The following is a 14,785-nucleotide window of genomic DNA, read 5'->3' as shown; positions in this document are numbered from 1 at the left end:
AATGAATTGTCCTCCTGTCAGTATGTCTTATGCACCCACGCATCTGTGGGTGGATGAGGAGGATGGAATCAGAGTGGCAGTTAACGGATCTTGAAGCTGAACCATGTGACAAGCCCTTTGATGCCCATGTCCCCTGGCTTTCCAGTGTAGTAAGGGAACAATTTCTTAACAGCATTATGCCCCCAGCTGTCTCCATTCTCTCTCTGTATGTATCCAAATCCACTCATCCATCCATTCAACAAACACCAAGTGAAAGTCCAATGGGGTTGGTAGTTTCTAAAATGGTTCCCAGTGATCCTGTTTCCTGGTACTTGTATTCTCGTGTAATTCCCCTCCCCATGAGTGTTAGGCCCCCTGGGGTTAATAACTTGCCTCGACTAGGATACAGTCAAAGTGATGGGAAATCTGGGCAGCCTGGGTGGCTCAGCGGTTTGGCGCCGCCTTCAGCCCAGGATATGATCCTGGGGGCCCAGGATCGAGTCCCACGTCGGGCTCCTTGCAGGGAGCCTCCTTCTCCCTCTGCCTGTGTCTCTGCCTCTCTCTCTTTCTGTGTCTTCCATGAATAAATAAATAAAATCTTAAAAAAAAAAAGTGATGGGAAATCCAATTCAACACTAGTTAACAAAAGACAGTAGCTCCGATCTTGCTCACACTCTGTCCATGGCCTGTCTAGTTTACTCACTCTGAGGTCAGCTGCACGTCGTGAGACGCTCCATGGAGAAGCCCGAGTGCCGGGAAATGGAGGGCAGATCCTGGCCGACAGCCTGGTGAGGAGCCCAGGCCATCCGTCAGCCGATTGCAAGCCATCAAATGCTGCCAACAAGCCCTGGGAGCTGGAAGCCGCTCCTCCCCACTTGAGTCTTCAGAGGATAGCACAGCCACAGCCGCCTTGCGAGAGACGCTGAGGGGGATCCGGCCACCTGCATCCATGTTCCTGACCTGCAGTCACTGTAAGATGATAAGTGTGTTGTCTCCAGCCTCTACGTTTTGGAGTAATTTGCTATGAGGCAGTAAAGAATTCATACGCCAACTATGTGCCCTGGGACCTAGCAGAGGACAAAACATACATCTTTGCCTTCATGTAGCTGACAGTCTAATAAAGGGTGGCAGATGATAAATAAAGACAGAAAAGAATAAAGCAGTGAAGGGGAATGGGAGATTGCCGGGTTTCCAGTGGCCGGTAGGTAAGGGGAGGTTGGGGCAGGGGGTAGTGGTTTTAGCTTTTTAAATGGGGAGTTTGGGGCAGCCCCGGTGGCTCAGCAGTTTAGTGCCGCTTTCAGCCCAGGGTGTGATCCTGGAGTCCCAGGATCGAGTCCCATGTCAGGCTCCCTGCATGGAGCCTGCTTCTCCCTCTGCCTGTGTCTCTGCTTCTCTCTCCCTCCTTGTGTCTCTCATGAATAAATAAATAAATAAAATCTAAAATAAATAAATAAATAAATAGGGAGTTTGGAGAAGCCTGAGAAAGTCGCATTTGAGCAGAGACCTGCAGGGAGAGCATGATCTATGGGCAACCAGGGGAAAAGTGTTCCAGACAGAAGAACAATCTAGAATGAGTTTTTGTTTTGCTCAGCAAAGTTAAAATTTCATTCTGAAGGAAAGACTTTCAGCTTCTCTTTTTAGCCTGTAGAAAAATAACCAAACATAGACAGCCCACCAGAAATGCATTCCAACTTTCTTCCGGCTCCAGAGAGAGCTCAGAGTCCAGACAGAGGTAAGCTGTGTTTCTATTTTGTTTGTTTCCTGTGTCCTTGATAGAGGCAGTTACTCAGCTTGGCAAGGGGGGGCTTTGTGATGTCGAGGGGAGGAAGGAGCCTGTCTGATGCCTCTCTGCCCTGCCTTCCACCCTGGTGTGGCTTTCCTGCTTGATGTGGAATATAGGATGTGGGGGGCTGGGCTGCAGAGACCCCAGGCCAGAGGGGTACCGCCTGGAGAACACTTGAACTGCTCAGTTCACTCTGGGATCCTCGGGGCCCCCAGTTCACATTGGGGGCCCAACCCTCTCAGGATTGAAGAATTCCAGCCAGGGCCACTCTGGCTGTCTAGTGTTGGTTGGAGCTGGGGGCACTGAGGACCACCCACTTGCATCTGCTTAGCCTGATCTGAGGACTTCATGGGGAGAGCAGTTTACAAAATGTTTTTTGAGTTGCCCTGTGAAGAAACTAGGCCTGTTAAAGCTCTTCTGTTGTGTGAGAAAGTGAAGGTTTGGGTGGACTCCACGATTCTCCTTCCCCCACCACCTGCTCACAGGGAGGCTGGATGTGGAGGCCGATGGACAACGCTGATTTGTCACAGACGGTGCCAAGAGCAGCTCTCCATCCAAATTCTGACCAGAGCCAGATCTGATCCTCTGGCCCGAGTCTGAATTGAATGACTGCCTCTGACTTCTGTCAAACACTGGCTTTCCTCGATGCCTCTCACACCCAAGAAACAGGGTGTGAACTTTCCACCTGGTCTGTGTTATCCAGAAGGACAGCCTGGCTCTACATGGGCCTTACCTTGGCAGCCATCCAGACACAGAGGGAAGGATAAAATAAAGACATTTCCAACCAGTAAAAATGGGGAGCTTTGACACTGGCAAATCCTCATTCAGGGAGCGCTTACAGAGCAAAAGGAAAATGACCCCACATGGGAGCATGGAGATGAAGAAAGAAATGCAGAGCAATGAGCAGGGTAAATATGTGGAAAACCTAAATGAATATTGATGATATATAAGAAAATCATAATTAGGGCAGCCTGGGTAGCTCAGTGGTTTAGTGCCACCTTCGGCCCAGGACATGATCCTGGAGACCCGGGATCAAGTCCCACGTTAGGCTCCCTGCATGGAGCCTACTTCTCCCTCTGCCTGTGTCTCTACCTCTCTGTCTCTCTGTTTCTCATGAATAAATAAATAAAATCTTAAAAAAAAAAGAAAATCATAATTATGTCTTGTGAAGTTTAAAATATACATAGAAATGATGGGGTGCCTGGGTGGCTCAGTCAGTTGAATGTCCGACTCAGGTCATGATCTCAGGATCGTTGGATTGAACCCGGTGTTGGGCGTGGCTCTCTCTGCTTATCCCTCTCCCTCTCCTCCTACTCTCTCTCAATCAAATAAATACATAAATAAAATATTTTAAAAATACATACGTGTAAAAAAAAATACATACGTGTAGTTAAAATTCATGACAAGAACACAAAGATGGGAGGACAGATGGGAGTTAATGTGTCCTGAAATCTTTGCATTGTCCTGGAAGTGGCAAAAGTAGTAACGTATATTAAGCTTTAATAGGTCAAAGAGGGCATATTGTAATCTCTAAAGTGAGCTCTGAAAACAATAATAAATTATATAACAAGCTAAATGGGATGGAATAATAAAATCTACTTACAAAGTAAGAAAGGAGGAAAAAGGGAACATAAAACATAAAACATAAAACATGTTTTATGTTCCCCTAAAAAGACAGTGACTTTGTAAACCCAAATATGTCAGCAATTTCATTAAATATAAATAGGCTAAGTGAGCCAATTAAAATTAAAAGTTGTCAACCTGGATTTTTTTTAAAGGAAGGCTGACTCAGGGGGCATGCACCCTCTTGCCTGACTCCTCTTAGCCTTAAACCTGTCAATATTTGGGAAGCTGACTTGATAGCTGGAGCTGCAGTGGTCATCTTGCAACCATGCGGCTCAATCTAGAAGCTGTGAGCAGGGATCCCTGGGTAGCTCAGGAGTTTAGTGCCTGCCTTTGGCCCAGGGCGTGATCCTGGTGTTCCAGGATCAAGTCCCACATTGGGATCCCTGCATGGAGCCTGCTTCTCCCTCTGCCTGTGTCTCTGCCTCTGTGTGTGTGTGTGTGTGTGTGTGTGTGTGTGTGTGTGTGTGTCTCATGAATAAATAAATAAAATCTTAAAAAAAAAAAAAAAAGAAGCTGTGAGCAAAGGATGAAGGAGCAGAAAGATAAAAGGAGCCTGGAACACCAAAGATGCCAAGAGCTACCATAACAGCCCTAGGTGACCCACCTTCAGATTTCATGCTTTGTGAGAGAAAAGTATATCCCTAACTTCTCCCATTCAATAGGTTGCCTCTCGTTTTATTGATGGTTCTCTTTGCTGTGCAAACCTCCTTGTTTGGATATAGTCTCAGGAGTTTATTTTTGCTCTTGTTTCCCTTGCCTGACGAGACATACCCAGAAAAATGTTGCTAATGCCAATGTCCAGGAGATTACTACCTACGTTTCCTTCTAGGAGTTTTATAGTTTCAGGTCTCATATTTTGGTCTTCAATCCATGTTGAGTTTATTTTTGTGTATGATGTGAGAAAGTGGTCCAGTTTCATTCTTTTGCATGTAGCTGACCAATTTTCCTAACACCATTTGTTGAAGAAACTGTCTTTCTCTCATTGTATATTCTTGCCTCCTTTGTCATAGATTAATTAACCGTATATGCATGGGTTTGTTTCTGGGGTCTCTATTCTGTTCAATTGATCTTATGTCTATTTTTGTGCCAGGAGAAAAGGGGACCTTCATGCACTCTTTATTGGTGGGAATGTAAATTGGCATAGTCACTGTGGGAAAACAACATGGAGGTTCCTCAAAAATTAAAAGTACTATGTGATCCAATAATTCCACCACTGAGTATTTACTCAAAGAAAATGAAAATACTGGGCAGCCCGGGTGGCTCAGCGGTTTAGCACTGCCTTTAGCCCAGGGCGTGATCCTAGAGACCCGGGATCGAGTCCCATGTCGGGCTCCCTGCATGGAGCCTGCTTCTCCTTCTGCCTGTGTCTCTGCCTTCTTTCTGTGTGTGTCTCTTATGAATAAATAAATAAAATCTATTTAAAAAAAAGAAAATGAAAACACTAATTGGAAAAGATATATGCACCCTTGTGTTTATTGTGGCTTTTTTTTTTATTTTATTTTTTTATTTGAGAGAGAGAAAGTATACGTTCACATGGGCACCTGTGCACACATAAGTAGTGGGGGCAGGGGCAGAGGGAGAGGGAGAAGCAGACTCCCTGCTGAGCAGGGAGCCCAATGCAGGGCTCCATCCCAGGACCCTAAGATCATTACCTGAGTCGAAGGCAGACACTTAACTGATGGAAACACCCGGATGCCCTGTGGCATTTTTTTTTTAAAAGAGCCAAATTATGGGAGCAACCCAAGTCCATCCATAGATGAATGGATAAAAAAGATATGATACACACACACACACACACACACACACACACACACACACAGGAATATTAGTCAGCCATAAAAAAGAGCAAGATCTTGCCATTTGTGACAACGTGGATGGACCTAGAAGGTATTATGCTAAGTGAAATAAGTCAGAGAAAACCAAATTCCATGATTTCACTTATGTATGGAATCTAAACAAACAAATCAACAAACTAACAACAGAAACAGAATCATAAAACAGAGGATAAATTGGTGGTTGCAGAGGGGAAGGGATTAGGAGATGGGCAAAATATATGAAGGGAATTATTAGGTACAAACCTCAAGTAATAAAATAAATAAGTCAAGAGGATGAAAAGTAAGACATAGGGAATATTATCAAAGATACTGTAATAATGTTGTGGTGATAGATGGTGACTACACTTATGATGGTGAGCATAAAGCAATGTATAGAATTGTCAATTCACTGTGAATATTGTGCACCTGAAACCAATATAACATTGTGTTTCAACTATATTTCAATAAAAATAAAATAAAACAAACCCCTAATTTGTTTAAGCCACTCTTTGTGTGGTGTCTAATACTCACACCCATGTACAATCCCTGATACACAAGGCTTAGGACATTATATCTGCAAAACTCACTCAACGTTAAACCAATTAAATCCACTGGGTTGTGTACCATGTAAAACCTCTAATGAGCACAGTGTGACCTCACTCTAAGAGCAGCGGCCACTTAGACCAATTAGACCTCAGGGGAGTTTAATTGATTGAGACCTCACACAAATACCCCATAAGTGCCCATCCAAAAGCCAAACGGATATTGCCATTGTGCCTCAAAAGCAACTTAAATAAGTTGGGCGGGGGGATTTCTTGTAGGCAGCCAACAATTATATCCTGCCATGGCAAGAACAGATGTCCCTGAGTTTATTCCATTCATTCAACAGTAGTTATATGGCACCTACTACGTGACAAATATTGCTCTTGCCATCAGGGATACAGCAATGAACAAAACACAGAACTCCCCAGCCTACCACAGTTTACAAACAATAAGCAAATACTTAAGCGAGATTAATCACATGGAGAAAGGTTAAAAGTTGATGGAGGAAAAAAGTGGAAGGAAGAGAACAGGGAATGGGGTAGGCTGCAATTCAAATAACGGTTATTCAGTTTGATCAAGGAAGGCCATACTGGAAGGTGATATTTGATAAAAGACCTGAAGGGAATGAATAGGGGACAAATGACGAGGTAAAATGCATCAACCAGCTTGTGCCAAAGCAAGAGGAAAGATTCAGGAAGGATATAACTTGTCCTCGTGAATACCTTTGGCTGAGGATGTTGCTGGAGTCCTCGTGAGGGGACACCTGGCATGTGAGAGGTGCCATTGCTACCTGGTTTGTGGTGAGAATTTAAGGAACTGTTCTGCAGAGAGGGTGTTATTCCACATTCTGGATACCATTAGAAAGAATGTTCCGTTTCATGCTCCCAACAACCCTCTGTATGAGGCAGGCTCTGTTACGATGCTGGTTTTACAGAAGAGGAGAGGGAGGCTTGTCTTTCTGCCCAAGGTAGCAAAGCCAATGAGGGCAGAGGGAGGCTTCCTGAGTTGTCACCATCAGCACCTCACAGGTCCACCCCTCCCTCTCCAGAAATGCCCATCAGGGTGACATGCAGGAAAAGCAGGGGCTGAAGACAGTGTGGAAGGAAAGGAAAGGGAACAGAGAGCCAGAAGACTTGACTCCCCCTTCCACTTTTGAAGGCCTGGGCTAAGCCTCTTCCTCACCTCTGACTGTGACATTGAAGGGGGTTCTGTGGGCCCTGGGGGCAGTGGCAGCATAGGTACAGGAGACAACTGACCAGGTCTCAGCATTAAGGCTTCGCAGCTGCAGAGACCAAGGCCTCTTCCCTCATGCCTGCCACATCCCACCCGTCCACCCCTCTCCTCCATCTCTATTACTACCCTAAACCCTCCACCCTCAGCCAACTGTTCCTCACCGAGATGAGGTGGCTTTCTTGGCAGCACGTTTATAGGACCCTGACACAAAAGGAGGGGTCTGAAAAGTACAAGGGACAGTAACTCTTCTAGGGACAATTTATGGGAAGTCTCTGCTTCTCTATCTTCCTGCCCCTTCCTCCCTGCAGACAATGTACCTATGTTGCCTCTGGCCTCAAAAGAAACTCTCCTTGTGCCTCTCCAGGGTCACTCTTTTGTCCCAGCTCTGGGTTTCACATCTCCTCCAACACCAGCCACTTTGGATTTGGCCTGGGGTTGGAGAAGTGTTTGCCAAAAGGATCTGAAAAAGCAGGCCAGGAAGCCAAGACCCACTTGGTTTCCAATAGTTTAAGCAAGGACTAAATGTGGACTGCCTTGTCCCTGCCTCCAGCAGCTCTCTTATTTTCCACCAGGATGATAGACTATGTAATTTGATTTGTCCATGCCTGATATCTCCTAAGATTAGTCTAATTTTTTTAAAGATTTTATTTATATATTCATGAGACACAGAGAGAGAGAGAAGGAGAGAGGCAGAGACACAGGCAGAGAGAGCAGCAGGCTCCATGCAGGGAGCCGGACATGGGACTCGATCCTGGGACTCCAGGATCATGCCCTGGGGCAAAGACAGGCGCTAAACCACTCAGGCACCCAGATGTCCCCTATCAGTCTAATTTCTTTTAGTCTGTCCTTGCTTATGTGGGTGCCTTCAACAAAATATATGGTTTCTCTCCAGTAGGGATTTTTAGACTCTTCGTATAGGTTGATGCCTTTGTGAATCTCTGAAAGAAGACCACTATCTATAGAGTCTGTCTAGCACTTCTGACCACAGATTTTGGGGAGCACCTCACAGGGCCAGCACCCACACAACATACCATGAGACCCCTTGCACAAAATCAGCCAGACATTATGATGCCTTCCAAGTGACTCCAGTGAACTGCCCAGTCAAACAACAAAACTATTCAATGGGAATGAAAGGCCAGAGACTCTGCCCTCAGGAGGCAGTCAAGGTGGGCCTGGCCTGTTCTCCTGGCCACCCTGTCCTGTGAATGCACCAAGAAGAAAGGGCCAAGAGTGGAGGCATGGACGCCTCTAGGCCAGGCTTGTCCTGGATACCCAGGTTCGATGAAGGTAAGGTGGCATCTAAATGGAGTACCACATGCCTCCTAGAACCAGCTCAGCCCCTGGACCTCTAAATCCCCTCAAATTGAAGACCTCTTTGCAAGGTCTTGGTGGCAGCCCTGCAATATCAGGGCTACCCTGGGAACAGAGTACCATGTGTCATCCAAAGGACGACCAACTACACTACCATCACAAAAGCACCCCTACCCCAGGCTTATCCCTACTCCAGGCTTATCGTTGGCAGATGTTTGGGAATCCAGCAAGCCCTGAAGTCGTCGAACCAGTTGAACAACCCTGCCCTTGCCAGTTTCCTGCCCCAGGTGCTCACACCTGTCCTGACAAGGCCTGGAATGAGCCATCTCAGTGAGAAAAATCAAGAGGAGGTTGAGTGCAACCACATGGGGAGGACAGAGGGCACCTTCAGCCTGGCTCTGCCCCAAACCTGCCTACTGGGCAGGAAAGAGAGGAAAGGAAGAAGCCTGACCCCTCAGCAAAAGAATTCAGGAGAGGAAAGAGAACAAGAAAGGGATGTCAACAAAATTCTGGAAGATGGAACGCAGACAAGTGAGGGTTTAGCTTTCTCCCCCACAGCTGAGTGCCTGGGAAGGGAAAGAAGTAGCTCAGCAGAGCCTCGGACTATCTTAGCAAATGGAGATACTGGACTCCAGTATCTGGACACCTCCAAGACAGGGGCAAGGGTGCTGCCAAAACCAGGCAGGCTGGTTGAAAGCTTTATGAAGAGGAGGTCCCCTCCCTTGTCACATGAGAAGATCAGCACCTTATTCTGTACCACTCTCCTCCCTCCACCCCTGCTGCTAAACTGGAGAGACTGAAGACGTGTTGGTGGGGAGGGGGTCTGACTTAACCCACTCCTCCCAACCCTCTTCTGCTTCCCCTCCCTGTTCTTCTCTCCAAACAATGACTGCCAGGCTTTCAGTCTCCAGGCAGGAGATTCAGAGGGTCCTTCACTGGGAGCTGGCTGGCCCGAGGGAAATGCCCTACACATTCTGTTATTTGGGGGTCCCCATCATCAAAGCCAAAACCCACTCCTATCCTCTTTTTGTTGTGGAGCCCTCCAGGAAACCAGCTCTGCATCCACACAGGGTTTCCATCAGCTGTTAAATGCCTCCTTCTTAAATAGGACCAGACAGCCAAGAATCAAAGTCATTTGAGAGAAACCTTAACTACGAGAAACAGAGACCAAAACAAACAAACAGAAAAAAATGAACTCCAAGGAAACAGAGATAATGTGAAGATTGGAATAAGAAAACAATTTTCATTATAATTGCTACTCCCGGGGAGATATGAGAAGATAATTAATTCATGAACCAAGATGATATTATAAAAGGGAATGCTGGATTGAAAACAGCTCTTGATAATTAAACATGATAGCAAAAATATAGGAGGATTGAAATTTCCCAGAAAAATAAAAGATAACAAGGGGGGAAAATATTGCTTAAAATTTAGAGAATTATTTTGGGAGTTCTAACATCCAAATAACTGGAGTTCAAAAAAGAGAACAGTTAAATTGGAGAACGGTCACAACAAAATCATGTGGGAAATTTCTCAGCACTTAGGAACACGAGGTGCCAGGCTGCAGGACCCACAAAGGACAAAAACATATCAAAAGGCACAATACTGAGAAAGTATAGAACATCAGACATGCAGAGAAAATCCTCAAAGCTTCAGAGCAGGAGAAAACAGTTGATATCCAAGGATCTGCAATTAGAGTCACATCATCATTCTCAATGGCAACAGTGGTAGCAAGGACACAATGACGCAACCCTTTCCAATACAGAGGAAAATTATTTCTAACCTAGGCTTTTATACCCAGCCAAGTAATAATACTGTATGAGGGTAGAATGAAGAGGTTTTCATACTTGAAAGAGTTTTCGCCTCCCACGGATCCATTCTTAGGAAGCTACCAGAAGACAAAGATGAGGAATCTGGGAAACAGAGAAGCAACAGATGAGAAGTGAGGGAAGGGCCCATGATGGAGATAAAGGGAGGTCTCAAGATGAAAGCTGTTTGGTGAGAAGAGACAGCAACCCCTCCCAGCTCCCCAGAAGGGATGCCATCAGACCAAACAGGACCTGATAGAGTGCCATGCATGGAATGGAATTTTAGGATTTTTGTCTGCCCATTTGAGCACAAGTTAATGCTAGTTATATAGCACACCAAAAAATAGAAAATGAAGCAGATATTTAACTCCAAGAAAAATAGGAAGTGTGTAAGAAACATGGCACAGTATGTGATTCGGCTATTAATACTATTTAGTCACAACAATATAAACACTGAATAGTAATTTAACCAGAAAATGGCATGTAGACATAACAAAAGAATGGGGGTAGAGGGGCACCTGGCTGGCTTAGTCAGTGAAGCATGCAACTCTTGATCTCGGGGTTATGAGCTGGATCCCCACTTTGGGTGTAGAGATTATTTAAAAATTAAATCTTTAGGGCACCTGGGCGGCTCAGCCGGTTAAGTCTGCCTTCGGCTCAGGTCATGATCCCAAGTCTTGGGATCAAGTCCTGCATCAGGGTCCCTGCTCCGCGGGGAGCCCACTTCTCCCTCTACCCCTCCCCACTGCTTGTGTTCTCTCCCCCCAGCCTCAGATAAATAAAATCTTTTTTTTAAAATAAATCTTTAAAAAATAACTTTAAAGAAAGGGAGAATAGAGGAAGAGGAGGAGAAGTGTGCATGTGTGTAACTGTGTGTGTGCATGGGTCTGTGGTGTGGTGTGTAAGAGAGCTATATCCTAATTTTTCCGGTGGAAAATAGTAGATAATACCTGAAACAGAAACACTGTGAAATAAAAAGGTTTTTTATAAACCCTTTAAAAAAAATAAAACTTTTTAAATTTAGGTTTAAAGGGTAGAACATGTAAGACTTAAAAGTGGTTGTCTCTTGGGAATGGAATTTGATGAGGAAAGAGTGGAACAGGGCACTGATTTTTACATTATAGTGCTCTTTGACTTTTTAAATTTTTTTCTTTTTTTGTTGAGGTATTGTTGCAATAATAAACTACACTTATTTAAAGTACACAATTTGATGTTTTGGCATATTTACAGCACACAGTGTCCCTTTGTAATCCCTCCCTCCCAGGATTACTTCTGGGGAAGGACATATAGGTGGCTTTGGCTCAGTGGCTCAACATTTCCTGCTTCTGTTTTAGTGAACCAAGGAGTCTGTGCTTCTAGCACAAGTTTTCCATATGCCAACCTGGGGAAGACACCTCGCAGCTTCCCTCTTGGCCTTCAGCTCAAGAAGCACCTCCTCCAGGTAGCCTGCCATGACACCCTCCCTGTGTGCATAGTACTTTCTTTCAAGATGGAACTCTCCACTGTCTAGCGTACTACACTCTTTCTCTCCTGCACCCAGTGACCTGCGCATCTGCAAGGACGGAGACCTCTTTCCATTCATAGGGCCTGACTCAGAGCAGGTGCTCAGGAAATATTTGTTGAATGAATACATGAGATACAAAAAAGAAATGCATGGAAAGATGAATAGGTAAGTGCAAGGTATTTTCCCATTTTCAATGATTTAAGGTTGCTTGTGTTAAAGATGGATGGTATCTCTTTAAAGACCATGCAAAAGCCCAGGAGAGGAGAGGCTGAAATAGGAGGAAAGCACAACTGGAGCTAATAATCCATACTTGGAGGAACCTGGGAGACACCTGTCCCCTGTTCCAAACAACCCCTGTCAACCCTTCTCAAGGACCCAAGACTCACCTTGGGAGCCCTGGGAGGAGCTAACTCAAGCAGCTGGAGATGAGGCTCACTAGGGGGCACTCTTTCATCACTCTGGCCCTGCCCCAATGGCCACAGAACCCTGCCCTGGGCTCTTTTCTACCAGGACCCTGCAAGCCCCAGGGGCCTCTTTACATGCCCTACAGCTTCTGCCAATAACGGAGAGGGTCTTTCCAAGTAGCAGCCGCACATTCACCAAACCAATACCGCTAAGTACAGAAAAGGCAGGTATTTGGGGTCATATCAAAGTTTCAGAGTGATCTTCCCTTCTTTACTACCTTGAATGTGTCAGTTCTTAGATCCCCAGCCCCAGACTGACAACTGCTCAGGTAAGAATGAACTGAAAGATTAACTCCTGCAGTTTATCTGTTTATTCACTAGACTGGGGACTGTGGAGAGCCTGGGCTGTTACAGACCCCCGAGCAGGGGGAGGAAACGGGAGCAGTGTTCATAGCTCCCTCCCCAGGGTGGAACCTTACCACCTGCAGGAATCATCCCAGCCTTGGGCCTGTAGGAACATCAGAAGTTAAGGGGCACCAAGGAAGACTGGGAGGTCGAGGGATATATGCAGTTTGGAAAGTCAAGTCTCCTTCATTTTTTAGGACAGTGCTCTCCTACCTCAACCATCGTGGGGCTTAATTCCAAAGATGCGCTGAGTCTGGGGGAATTAATCACCCAAACACACAGACTCTATGAGGCACCCTGTACCTGATGGAGATTCTGGGCCTGATACCCAGAGTGGTAGGAGAGGATTGAGGAAAAAACCTGACTGGGGGAGGGTAGGGGAAGGGGAAATACAGAAGAACAAAAAGAAGGCTCTTAGCTTGGCTTTTGGAACTGGAACATTGGAACTTCCATCCCACTGTCTACCTAGGTTCTTCTGTGAGTTCACTACCTGCTCCAGATTCTGGGGGGCTTCCTGTTTCCCAAAACCTATCAAAGGAAGTGTCCAGGGGAGGCTGGAAGGGAGAATTCACAACTAGCAGAGTCTTTCTTTGATGTTGCCACCTGGGCCCTGGAGCCCCTCCTCCACCGTTTGGGAAATGAGGAGACCGATCGCTTTCCAGCTCCATGGCTGTTACAGCCCAGCTCAAAGCTTGCCCTCATATTCCTGTTTGGTACAGCAGGACACAATGCCAGACTGAGGCCATATCACCGGCACAGATCCAAGGCTCAGCCCAGGTCTCGGCGAAGAGGATCCCTTGCTAAGCCCCGTACACACACCTATGTTGCAGCCACACCCCTAGGAGCTGAATTCTCCAGAGCAAAGGCATCAAGACTGGCTTACTCTGAGAATTGGGTCACCGCTGCATCTTCCCCGGGCAGGATTCCAGACTTAGGTAGCCACACTGTCACCTGGGAAGAATCATTACCTGCAAGGGGAGGGGTGTAAGAGAGAAGAGGACAACATAGGTGGAAAGGGACAAAGCTGGAAGGAAGAAAGCACTGGCTCACTAGAAGAGCCGCTCTTGGGCAGCCCTGGTGGCTCAGCGGTTTAGTGCCACCTTCAGCCCAGGGCATGATCCAGGAGTCCCGGGATCGAGTCCCTGCATGGAGCCTGCTTCTCCCTCTGCCTGTGTCTCTGTCTCTCTCTCTCTCTCATAAATAAATAAAATCTTTAAAAGAAGAAGAAAAGAAGAAGAAGAAGAAGAAGAAGAAGAAGAAGAAGAAGAAGAAGAAGAAGAAGAAGAAGGAGGAGGAGGAGGAGAAAAAGAAGAAGAAGAGAGCCCCTCTTGCCTTCCTGTAAGTGAAACTTTATGTACCAGCAGGCTGGCCAACCCTCTGTCCACCTGCGCACACCTGCCTCTGGCACATCTGAGCCGTGGTGACCCTTTCACCTAAACACCCTGCACAGCCAGTGTGGCAGCCAGCTCAGGCAGGCTTTACTTAGGCCCCTGGCTCTGCCCTCCCTGGGAGGCTCTGCCCTCCATCCTGCTTTCAGAGAGGAGGAGAAAAGAAAGAGGAGAAGAAGAAGTAGGAGGAGGAGGTACGTGTGTAAGTTTCCCACCCAGGTTTTGGGATTCCCACCTCCTCCTGTTGTTCTGGGACACAGAGGTGAGTGATCACAGAGGGCCACTGAGGCCTGCAGGAGGCCTACCCCCTCCCAGATGTACTTCCTCATCTCTAGCTGCTGTGAGCAGCCCCTTTCTGCAACCATTTCAAGAATGTTTGTCAAGTATTTTGTCAGGTGGCCCCCTGAAAGTCCCTGAAAGACGGGACTGTACCACATGACCTTTCCCCTGATTTTGCAACCCCAGTGTGCACATGCCCCCGCCTACTCTCATACCTCCACCAAGTGTCTGCACGAAGAATGCTGTCCACAGGGTAAAAGGACCTCTTCTTCTCTCTTCCCTTTCATTTCTAAAATTTCTACCGAGTATATCTAGTTGGGACAGTGGCTTATTGGCCTTAGCTTCTCTTTGTGAGATGGTCCTGGGCTGGTCAAATATCCCTTAGCTTGGCACAGATGACTTTATTTCCTCATTTGCTTCCGAGCCAACCATTATTTGTAAGGCAATATTTGGCTAACAAGTAAATCGCACACACATACACACATTTTTGGGGAGGGCTTTATTAAAAATTAACAACGTCCCTGGCTAGTAAATAGCTCTTTGAACTTACAAAGTTTTCTTGGCCCTGATCTCTCCAGCAGGAAATCCAGGTGAAGGGAAGAAGAGAGGATCCTACTGGGTGGGAGGACTCAGCCTTTACCCTCCCAGTGGACAGGAGACTGAGTCCCTCTCATGCAGATGTCGGGAGGCCCTGTGTGGTCAGGGCTC

Source organism: Canis lupus, chromosome 23, assembly GCF_003254725.2.
Source record: "Canis lupus dingo isolate Sandy chromosome 23, ASM325472v2, whole genome shotgun sequence".
NCBI lineage: Eukaryota > Metazoa > Chordata > Mammalia > Carnivora > Canidae > Canis > Canis lupus.
This window is presented reverse-complemented; position numbering follows the sequence as displayed.